The 11,648-nt window shown below is 37.3% G+C and overlaps 1 pseudogene; it reads right to left on the bottom strand.

Annotated features, from left to right (window-relative positions):
* Positions 711-4,436, bottom strand: LOC107609752 (annotated as a pseudogene).

Raw genomic sequence — 11,648 nt, 5'->3', positions numbered from 1 at the left:
CCAGATTTTAAAAAAATAAAAAACTTAAAATATATTTTTAAATCTTCAGAAACTTAAATGCCTACGAATAAAAAATTCAGAAACCTATTTGTTATTTTCTCTTTATTATTTAAGAGACAAACACCACCAATCACGGTGTTCATAATCGAGGAACTCGACCAGTTCAAGAGGACCGTATAACATGCAAATCTGAATCAAGTAAATCTATGCACCACATCAATTTAAATATTTCAATATTCATAGCTTACAGATACCTAGGATATTCCTAATTTCCTAAGCATCAGTGATCAATCAATCATATAATACATTCCTAAAACGAATTAATACAATGAGAATCTGTACTTATCCTCGCTTGGTTGGATGTCCAAATGATTATCAACAAACCGTACAAACCAAAATTATCACACTGCAAACCATAGAAGCCCCAAAACAGTTGAAAATGCTCATCAGAAACCTCTCCCAGCTTACATAAATTCTTCAGTTCCCTCCCTTATAGTAGTGCCTGCAATAATTTGGTTCAGGATTGTGAGAAGTATCTTAGACATTTGTTGGCCTCTCATTTTGCACCACAAGGAAGTGTATGCGAGGGCACGCATGTGTTTATAAATTATCATTGACATTGTATTCTTCTGCCTAAGTGTAAATTGTTGAATGATTTTACGACAAGTCAAATCCTAAAAAATTAACTTGCCTTGGGTTGCGTGGAGTCTTCACACTACTAATATTGGATCTAAGGGTCATGTAGCACTGCCTTCTGCTGTAAGCATATTGTTCATGTCCTATATAAGAAAAAAATAAATAAAACCATCTGTAATATGCTACATTAACTTAAAATTGGAAGTTGGCTAGTAGAGTATCTACCTCCATTCCCCATTTGACATAATATGGGGACTCACAGGCCTTATATTCATCAACCAAAGCCTCAACTTCATCTCTTGATTCATCAAATTCTGAGAGGTCATTATCCTGTATATTTTTCACTGATATTAGATTTGAATAACAAGAATCTACAAGGTGGTACAAACAAAAAACATATTTAACAGACGCGGGAGTGGAGTTCAAAAGACTGATCAGATTGTACACATGAAATTGGCACTTACAGCAAGCATTGGGAACTTCCGGTAGTTATCTAGAAAGGCTTGTTTCTTTCTCAACTTCTCATACTGGCTCAAACACCTACTGAAAAGATGTCGAATGCTAGTATGGTTTGCCAACATAAGACCACTGACCTATAAAATGGATGATATTATGTTATTTTCTAACTGATTTCCTGTTATCTAACTTCAGACTAATAAGCATTTTCAAAAGATATGTTGGTTTTTCTCCAATACAATCACATAAATTGAAAGCAGAATTTTGCAGAAACATGATACACACACAACACCAACAAGAGAGAGAGAGAGAGAGAGAGAGAGAGAGGGAGAGAGAGGAGGGGTTTAAGAACTTGAAATTAAAGAGGTCATACCCTGTGTGCAGTCTGAATATTTGGTGACTTTCTAGATAGAGCAACCTATCAGATGCCCAGGAAACAAGATGAGATACCGTGTAATATAAAGGAAACAAATTGATGCAGCTGCTAAAAGCCTAAAACTTCAATTTGCACTGCCAGAAGGACCCCACTCAATAAAGTTCACTAGCTTTCTTTCACGAATCCTCTGTAAACTTTCATGAACCTAAATCCAGAGAGATAAACTGTTAAAATACTTGCATATTAGAACCATATTTTTAGCTATGAACAAGTCAATCAAAGCAGGCTGCACCTACAAATTTCATTTATCAGAAAAAAAAAATCAGAAACAAATGTCAATTTAAGTTTCAAATAAGCTCATATTTTAAATTCTCAAGGATAAGGATGTTTAGACAAAACTGACTTTCACAAAATCACTCAGTACTTTTTTAAGAAAATCTGATATTGGAAAGCAAAATTTTATCACAAGGCCAAACAGCCAGATGACTAGCAATTCTTATTGTTTTTCTGTTGTTTTAATAACATTTTCACTTTGCAAACCGTACAATATCCAGGAAATGCTATTAATGCTGCTTGTCATACCTGAGTTGGGTCAACTTCTCCTTGAATGATATTCAGAATTGATATATATTTTGCTCTGGCATCTTTTGTCCGAGCATATGAAGACACCATAATATTCTTTGCCTGTCAATTGAATTAACGTTTTAATAGGTAGAACACATAGGAATTTTGTTTGACGCTTTGTTCATGCAGTAATTATACCTGTAAAAGTCTTCTCATAACATCGAGTACAGTGGTTTTACGAATTACATTAGCCTGCAAGTAGATATCATCAAACTTTTAAATGTTTCATAGAAGTGTAATAGGAAATCACAATTAGGCAGCAACTTATCTATATTCTAATTAAATTACAAAAGGAGGGTAAAATGGGAGGAAAGAGAGATAGAGTGTGTAAGATAGTGAGATTAATTCAATGATTCTCTGTAAGATTCTTCAAGTCCAACAAATAAACAACAGAAAAAGTTGGAAGACATTATCTAGACTAATCTTTCATTCTTCAAAGATAACTTATATATAAGAAAAACAGATACAATGGTCTCACCTGACGCTTCACTGTCAAAGGGGTATATCCTGTCATTAGAAAATGGCATCTTGGCGTGGGAATCAACGACGCAAGAAGACCAACCAAATCATTATTCATGTATCCCGGATACCGAAGAGTGGTTGTGCTGGCAGACATCACAGTAGAAACTAAGGAATTAGTTTGAGCAAATGTTGGGTATTGGGTTCGACAAATGAAGCCGTTCCACAGCAATCCTATTCAATGCAGTATTGTCAAGAACTACAACACAATCTGCATTAAGCTTCAGTCACTTGAGTGTTAACAGTGAATTGTATGGTTGCACCACCACATCACTTGTCTCCATTTGGTTAGGAAACACACTGTATGTCTGAACCAATTTTTTGCTGTAGCGATCATTCAGGGTCTCCAACAAGTATGAGCCCATACCTGCATCCAAGTAAGACAAGCACCTAGTACAAAAGCAAGGATATTTTAAGAAATGATAATAAAATAAAAGGTACACCACTGAGAAGTACTTGAAAAATATCCAGTCTTCTGGTATGAAGTCAGGGATCATCAGGGAACCCAAACATTATGTTTTACAGGCAATTTTTTCACAATAAGCTAAAAGGTGCAGACTTGTTCAATTTCTTTTCTTAAGGGTGAGATTAATTTAACTTTTGTTTGAATGTAAACTATGCATCAAGAGCAAAATTAAGTCAAACATTTCACAAATCTTTAGCTTTTCAGATGAACCAACTACACAAATGCTCAATAACGAAAAGGAATAAAAGATGGATCCTATGGGATTTTTTAAGATAAAGAGATGGAAAGAAACCTGAGCCTGTTCCTCCAGCAATTGAATGACACAGAACAAAACCCTCGAGACTGTCGCTGCCATCTGCTTCTCTGTCAATCATGTCCATTATGTCCTCTTCAACATTCGTTCCCTGATCAAATGCAACAGCAATAGCTAAGCATTCTTTCACCCCACAAAAGTAATACTTGCTATAAACTACTCATAAACAACGAGACGAAAACCAATCGCAGGAAGCAATAATCCTCAGTTCTAGGATGATATGCGTGCAACTCATGATTGTGGGACAATGTTATGACTAGTAGTGGCAAACCTGATGGTATCCACTAGCCCAATTGTTTCCTGCACCGCCCCCGTGGTCCAAGACAGATGTTCTCATGGTTGTAGAGATTAGGGTAGTCACTATTTTGAATGCCATTAATAACTCGAGGCTCCAAGTCGATGAGCAGAGCTCGTGGTATGTAATGCTGATCATCAGCCTGATAGAAGAACACATCTTTCCTGTCACCACCCTGCAGCAATTTCACCAAAACAAGTCAACGTAGAACCACACTGCACCAATCACAATCACACACTCCACATTACACAAGTAAGTAGTAACATAACCTAACCCAAACTAAGTAACATTTCAACACATAAAGCAATTATTAGTCACTGAGATGAGATTCCAGTGTGAACTGGAAGCCGTGTACTATTGATATTGAAACAAACAACCAGCAGTTCGAATTGGTAAGAAAAAAAATGATAATTTGATAGTAAGGTTTTGTAAGAGGGAAGTGAAAAGGGGAATTGGTATGATGTGAGACCTGAGTGGCGAAGTCTTCGAGGATGCGATCTTTGCTGATGCCATGCTTGAGGCAGAGCTGCTTCCAGAACTCCATGCCGATCTGGTTGCAGCATTCTAAAGCGTTATGATCTCCCGAGGCATTTCTTCCTTTTCTTCCTTCCTTTCTTTCTTTCTTTCTTTCTCTCCAGAAACGCAACCAACGCTAGGGTTTAGAATTTAGATCGCTCTGGTGGCTTAACGGAGCGGGTGACACCCTTTTTCAAAAAAGAATATCGAGAAGAAAAGAGAGAAAAAATTAGGCTCTCTTTTGTTTGCATTTTCAATTTTTTGTTTTTTGTTTGTGACTGAACATAACACAAAGAAAAAACACCTAAGAGAAAGAGTAGTACTCCTCTCTAATAATAATGTCTAAATTATTAGGGGGTTGTAACCACTCTAGGTACACCTGCTTGTTTAAAGCAGCTCGGTCATACGAGGGTCACCGGTTCAATCAGTGGGTCGCTAATTCACCTACTTTACTCGGTCAAAATTAAATAAAAATATAAAATTATAAAATAAAATTAAAATCAAATGTTAATACTTAAAATGTATGTCTTCATAAATATGTTAATAACAATCAAATATCAATTCTTGGACATAACAAATGATGTAAAAAAAAAAATAATAAACTAGTCAATAGTACAAAATACTTTCTCAATTTAAAGAACAAGAAAAAACAAAAGATAACACAATTAGTAAATCAAATTCAAGAGGTGATCTGAAAGTCGACATCTATATCTTCAAAAAACAAATTTAAAACTTGAACAACATTTCCTTCATTTTGATTTGCATCTATATCTACATTTGTATACCTTTCACAAATCAATACCAAAAATAATTCATAATAATACAAACAAAAAGTATGGGACAACAATTAAATTGAACAATTGCAGAGAGCATAAACCTCATTTTCAACAACAAATTCAACTGTAATAATTTTTAGCAACAAAAAGATTTATCTCGAGATGATTTATAGATTTACAACAACAACAAATTTAAATAAGTGATTATTTCAGCAAGACAACAATAGATTCAATATTCAGTGATGATAATAAGTAACAAATTCAACATGATTTACAAATTTACAACAACAAAAAAATTAACTAAGTGGTTATTCAGCAAAACAGCACCAAATTCAAGGTTCAATAAACTCAGTAATGATTTGGCAATGAACAAAGTTAAGCTAAGTGATTATTTTGGCAAGTCAAGAAACAAATTCAAGGTTCATGATAATTAGTAACAAATTTCAGCAACACATTCAACTTTCAACAACAAATTACTTTCAGCAACAAAATCAAAGTACAGTGATACAACAACAAAATTGAAACAGAAAGAACAGGGGGAGCTCACCAAATCGGGCTGCGCAAAGGAAGCTGACGGCGAAGGAGAAGCTGATGGCGAGGGAGAAGCTGACGGCAAGGCTCAAAGCAAGAAGACGACAACGAAGACCAGCAAACCGGGATCTGTTGCCTCTGCTACTGGCGACGAAGAATGCAGGAAAGGGAGAGAACGAGACCAAGTGCGAGACAGAGACCGTGAGAAGCAAGAAAACAACCACCACCACCACCCGAGGGACCAGATACGGTTCTATCTGCTTCTGTCGCCGGCGAAGCGAGCACAGGGAAGGGAGAGCTTGAGCTGATGAGAGCTTGACAGACCGGAGACGAGAGGTGAGTGACCGAAGATGATTCGAGATAACGAGAGCTTGAGCTCGTGGGAGAGAGTGATGAAAAATTGAGAAAGAGAGTCGAGAGAGGAGACATCGTTGGGAGCTGGGGGTGATCTTCAGCAATTAGGGCTTCAGAAAGGGAAAGGGGGAAAAGGGGGAGGGGGGATGGAACGACATTAAAAAAAAAGAGTAAAGGACAAATAGGTCCCTAACCTTTTTTTCTGCGGACATTTTCGTCCCTGACGAATGGAAAATACATTCATATCCCTGACCCCTCCGAAATGTGGACAAATATATCCCTCTATTAAAATCACTCTGTTGGCCTTGACGAAAAATGCTGACGTGGCTCCCCTGGTGCTGACGTGGCCGTTATGGGCTGACACGTGGGCTGTGCTTTCTAAAAGTGGACGTATTAGTCCCCAGGCAATAAAACATCACCGTTTCTCTCCCACCCCTCGAAACACACCTTAATTCCCATATGCAATACCCATGACACCCATGTATGAGTTTCTAAATTACTAAAAACCCCTAAGAAGAGTAACGATCAAATTCCCTCCTCCCTGTTTCTCCCTCCGAAAATTACAGACGTAAAAGAGCAATCGGTGTGGGGTGAAGTTGTTGTCGGAGGCAAGAAAGAAGGTCATTGTTGAGGTCATCGTTGCTGTCTTCGTGAGAAGGTAAGATCGCCTTGCTTATCGATGAAGTTTCTGTTATTGATGTGTGTACTAAGGGTGGAGTAATCATGTGTGCATGTTGACAGTGTGTGTAACAGTGGTGTAATGAGGTGCAAAAATTGTTTTTAGAACGTCGTGTGTAGGACTAGTAGGAGGGATTGTGTTAGGACAACGGTTTCATTCATAAATTTTGAATCTATCCTAATACTGACACATATTTGTTCGTTGGTCAGTTTCAGATGGTTGATGTTTTTGTGGTGCCAGTTTTTCACCATGGAGGCAACTTCGTGAGAGGAAGTGATGGTGGCCTGGTTTATTAAAATGGTAAGGAAGAGAGGTTCCCTAAGATGGACCTAGACTTTGTGAATTTCGGAGACCTTATAACGTTATTTAAGGGTTTGGGATACCAGTCATACAAGGCAGTATACTGGTATGATCCAACAAGTGCCGACATTGAGTCTGGGCTGAACGTGTTATCTGGGGACACAGGGATCAAAGCAATGCAAGAGAACTTATTGAAGAACCAACAGACTCTTGAGTTCTGATGAACGGATTTTTGCTAGTAAAGAATTCACAAATAAGTTTCCGTTGCTAGTATAGTTTCTAAACCAACAAAGAATCCTTTCATACAAAAAATTGTTTGTCACTTAAACAAACCCAATAAAAATAAACCGAAGTATTTAAACATCAGGTCGTCTCTCAAGGAATTGCAGGGAAGTGTAGTTATTATTGGTTATGGGAAAGTATCTTTTTGGGTTTTTTAAAAGGTTGAACAAGGAAATAAAATGGCAAGAAATTAAATTAATAACTAAGAAAACTCTTGGCAAGGTATGAGAATTAGAAGTCCTATCCTAGCTATCCTTATCAATTGTGACATCAATTGTCCATTGCTCCCACTTGGTTAACCTCTAACTATGAAGGTAAGTCAAATGGATAAATCAATATGATTCCTCAAGTCCTAGTCAACTCCCAAGGAAAGACTAGAGTTAGTGGAATTCAAGTCAATTAGCAACTCTCAATTATCAATCAACAAAAGAGTTTGATAACTCAAGCGTCTCCAATTACTCAACCAAAGCCAAGAATATAAAAATCTAACTTAAAATCCTCCCAAGCATTTTATCAAACACTTGGAAGGTACAACACAAAATCATAGAAAAGCAATAAGAGATAATAAAATCCAAACAACCAATTGAAAGTATCAATAACATAAATTGAAGAAAGCAATCATAAATATGAAATACCTCAAATTGCATTAAATAGAAAATTAAATCTAACATGGAGTTCATAAACCAAATTGGATAAATAAATAAATCAATAAGGGAAATAAATAAACTGGAAAGCTAGAACAAATAAGAGTAGAAGAGAAACTAAATTAAAGCAAAGTAAAAATCTGAGATTAAGAAAAGCTAAACCTAAGAATCCTAAAACCAAGAGAGAGGAGAGAGCCTCTCTCTCTAGAAAACTACATCTAAAACCTAAAATTATATTAATGAATGAATGTTTTATGAATGAATTAATTGATGTGATTCCCCCACTTTGCAGCCTCTAGTCTATGTTTTCTGGGCCGAAAACTGGGTCTAAACTCAGCCCAAAATCGCCCCCAGCATTTTCTGCGATTTCTGCAAGTAGCTGATGCGTGAGCATCTTTCCTATCTTTTCCTAGTGAATTTGCATCTAATTTGTTGAGTTTAATAAAGAATTAATTATCTTTTAGCCAATATGGATGCTACTTTGAGTCTTTTGTAATTTTTGTTTATTTTAGGTAGCATTCGGCGGAATTTGATGGAGTTTCTGCAGCACAAGAATCAAAGGAGATGGCAGCAAGGAGCGACGCGTACGCGTGACTGACGCGTACGCATGATTTGGAGCTTTCCATGGCGACGTGTGCGCGTGACTGACGTGTACGTGTGATTTGAAGATTTGCACAGCGACGCGTGCACGTATCTGACGCGTCCGCGTGACTCGCAGAAAAGACCATCGACGCGTACGCATGACTGACGCGTACGCGTGACATACGCCACGTGCAAAAAATGCAGAAAAACACTGGGGACAATTTCTGGGCTGTTTTGACACAGTTTCCAGCCCAGAAAACACATATTAGGAGCTACAGAATGGACAAAACAAGTGGTCCCCACCCATCAACTGAAGACTTGTTAATTAATTCTAATTTAAATTCAAATATTATTTTAGGAAAAGATATTATTTTAGTTTTAGATAGATTTTAAAATTATTATGATTAGATATAAAAGGGGAGGGGAATTAGTTAACTTTGGATTCCATCTCAACACAACATTTAACACAACATTATTCCATTCCAATTTACAATCCTTATTTTCTCTTTACCATGAGCAACTAAACCTCCATTGTTAAGGTTAGGAGCTCTGTCTATTTGTATGGATTGATTTTATTGCTTTTTCTATTTTAATTTATGCATGGATTTATAATTTAAGAATTGTTTTCGCTCTTTATCTTATGAATTTAGGTGGAACAAAAGTATGACCCTCTTTCTAATTGAGTTTTTGTATAACTTGGAAAAGCTCTTTACTTGAACAACAGCTTAAAAACATATTCTCCTAAATTTTAATTATCTGGATTTAACGGGATACGTGACATATAATCCTTTTATTTTTTGGGTAATTAGAGTTTTTGTGGCATATAAACTGGAATTTGATCATGCAGCTTCTAATTAGAATTAATTGACCAAGGAATTGGCAGTTAATGAATTTTAGAAGAGACTAGAAAGGTCTAAGGAATTAGGGTCTAGTCACATATAGTTTGCCATAAATTAAATCCTACATAATTAAAGTAGTTAGTAAGAAAAGTTAATCCAGAAAAATAGATAACTCTAAATCCTTAACTGTTTTACCATATATATTTCACAGCTCATTTACTGCTTGCTTTCTGAAATGCTTAATTACTTTTTAATGCCTTTGAACTTCCAAACACTATTTTCTATTTGTCTAACTAATCCAATTAATCAATCGTTGTTGCTTAGTCCTTCAATCCTCGTGGGATCGACCCTCACTCACCTGAGGTATTACTTGGTACGACCCGGTGCACTTGCCGGTTAGTTTATGGGTTATAAATACCATTTGTGTATGCACAGGAACAGAGACAAAGAACATCTCTTAGACTTTGATCCTGAACCTGAAAGAACTTTCAGGCGACGTTTACAACAAGCAAGACTTTACAAGGCTGCAGAGTCCACTATGGATAATAATAATGCTGTTAATGCCAATGTGGAAAATCTGAATGGGGATGAGCAACAAAGGAGAGTGCTTGGCTCTTATTCTGCCCCTACTGCGGATCTTTATGGAAAAAGTATTGTGGTTTCCCCTATAGCTGCGAACAACTTTGAGTTGAAGCCACAACTGGTCACCTTGGTGCAACAAAATTGCCAGTATCATGGACTTCCTCATGAAGACCCAAGTCAATTTATATCTGATTTTCTGCAGATTTGTGATACTGTTAAGACAAATGGAATGAACCCTAAGGTGTATAAACTCATACTTTTCCCGTTTGCTCCGAGGGATAAAGCAAAGCTATGGCTAGATTCCCAACCCAAGGAGAGCTTGAATACTTGGGAAAAGGTTGTTACTGAGTTTCTCACTAAATTTTTCCCACCAAAGAAGCTGACTAAGCTTAGGTTGGAGGTTCAGACTTTCAGGCAGAAGGAGGGTGAAACTCTTTATGAAGCTTGGGAGAGATACAAGCTACTGACTAGGCAATGCCCTCCGGACATGTTTTCCAAATGGACCCAACTAGATATCTTTTATGAAGGCTTGGGTGAGATGTCCAAGATGAGCTTAGATACCTCTGCAGGTGGTTCATTGCACAAGAAGAAGACACCAAAGGAGACTATTGAGCTTATTGAATTGGTTGCTAGCAACCAATATTTATATTCATCTAACAGGAATCCTGTGAACTCTAAAATCCCTCAGAAGAGAGGCGTGTTAGAAGTAGAAGCTATTAATGCTCTTCTTGCTCAGAACAAGCTTATGTCTCAGCAAATAAATCTACTTACTCAACAGATGGGTGACATGCAAGTCTCAGATATCAACACACAAAATCCACCTCAAGAAGTCTCTTATGACATGGCAGGTAATTTTGTGCAAAATGATAATTATGATTATGCTCAACCCTCTTCTGAATAGGTCAATTACATGGGAAGTGGTCCAAGAAATCCCAACAATGATCCATATTCCAAGACATACAATCAGGGGTGGAGGAATCACCCAAATTTTGGATGGAGGGACCTACCTCAGAGACCTCAGAACTTCAACAATAGTTCCTATGGTGGTTTCCAACAGAACAATTACAATAACCGCCAATTTCAGTCTCAGCAGCAACAACCACCTCAGCAAGTAAACTCTAAGTCCCAAGAAGATTCCAATTGGGAGATGATGAGGAGTTTTATGCAGGAAACCAGAGCCTCCATTAGAAATTTGGAAGTACAAATGGGCCAACTGAGCAAGCAAATACCTGAGAGGTCTGCAAGTATATTTCCAGGTGATACAGTGGTGAACCCAAGAGAAGATTACAAGGATATTCAATTGAGAAGTGGTAAAACAGCTGGTTCTGAGACAAGGGACAATGAAGAGCTAGTTGAAAAAAAAGCTCCAGAGGAGAAAAAGGAAGAAGTAGAGCACGCCCCTCCTAAGCGTGCAGACAACCCGTTCCCTGACTCTTTTGACACGTATCCTACATTGCCAAAGGCTCCTGAATACAAGCCAAAAATGCCATATCCTTAGAGACTTCAGAAGGCTTCCAAAGAAAAGCAGTTTTCTAAATTCTTAGATGTCTTCAAGAAGCTACATATCAACATTTCTTTTACAGAGGCTCTTGAGCAAATGCCCCTTTATGCTAAATTTATGAAAGAATTGTTGACTAACAAGAGGAATTAGAATGAGCAAGAAACCGTGGTGCTAACCAAGGAATGCAGTGCTATTATTCAACATCAACTTCCTGAGAAAATGCAAGATCCAGGGAGCTTTGTGATTCCTTGCACCATTGGAGATGTCACCATTCAGAGAGCTTTATGTGATCTTGGAGCTAGCATCAATCTCATGCCACTTTTAGTGATAAAAAAGCTTCAAATTGAGGAGGTAAAACCCACTCGTATTTCTCTTCA

Source organism: Arachis ipaensis, chromosome B07 (genome assembly GCF_000816755.2).
Source record: "Arachis ipaensis cultivar K30076 chromosome B07, Araip1.1, whole genome shotgun sequence".
Lineage (NCBI taxonomy): Eukaryota > Viridiplantae > Streptophyta > Magnoliopsida > Fabales > Fabaceae > Arachis > Arachis ipaensis.
Note: the sequence above shows the minus strand (reverse complement) of the source record. Positions and strands in the feature narration are given on the sequence as shown.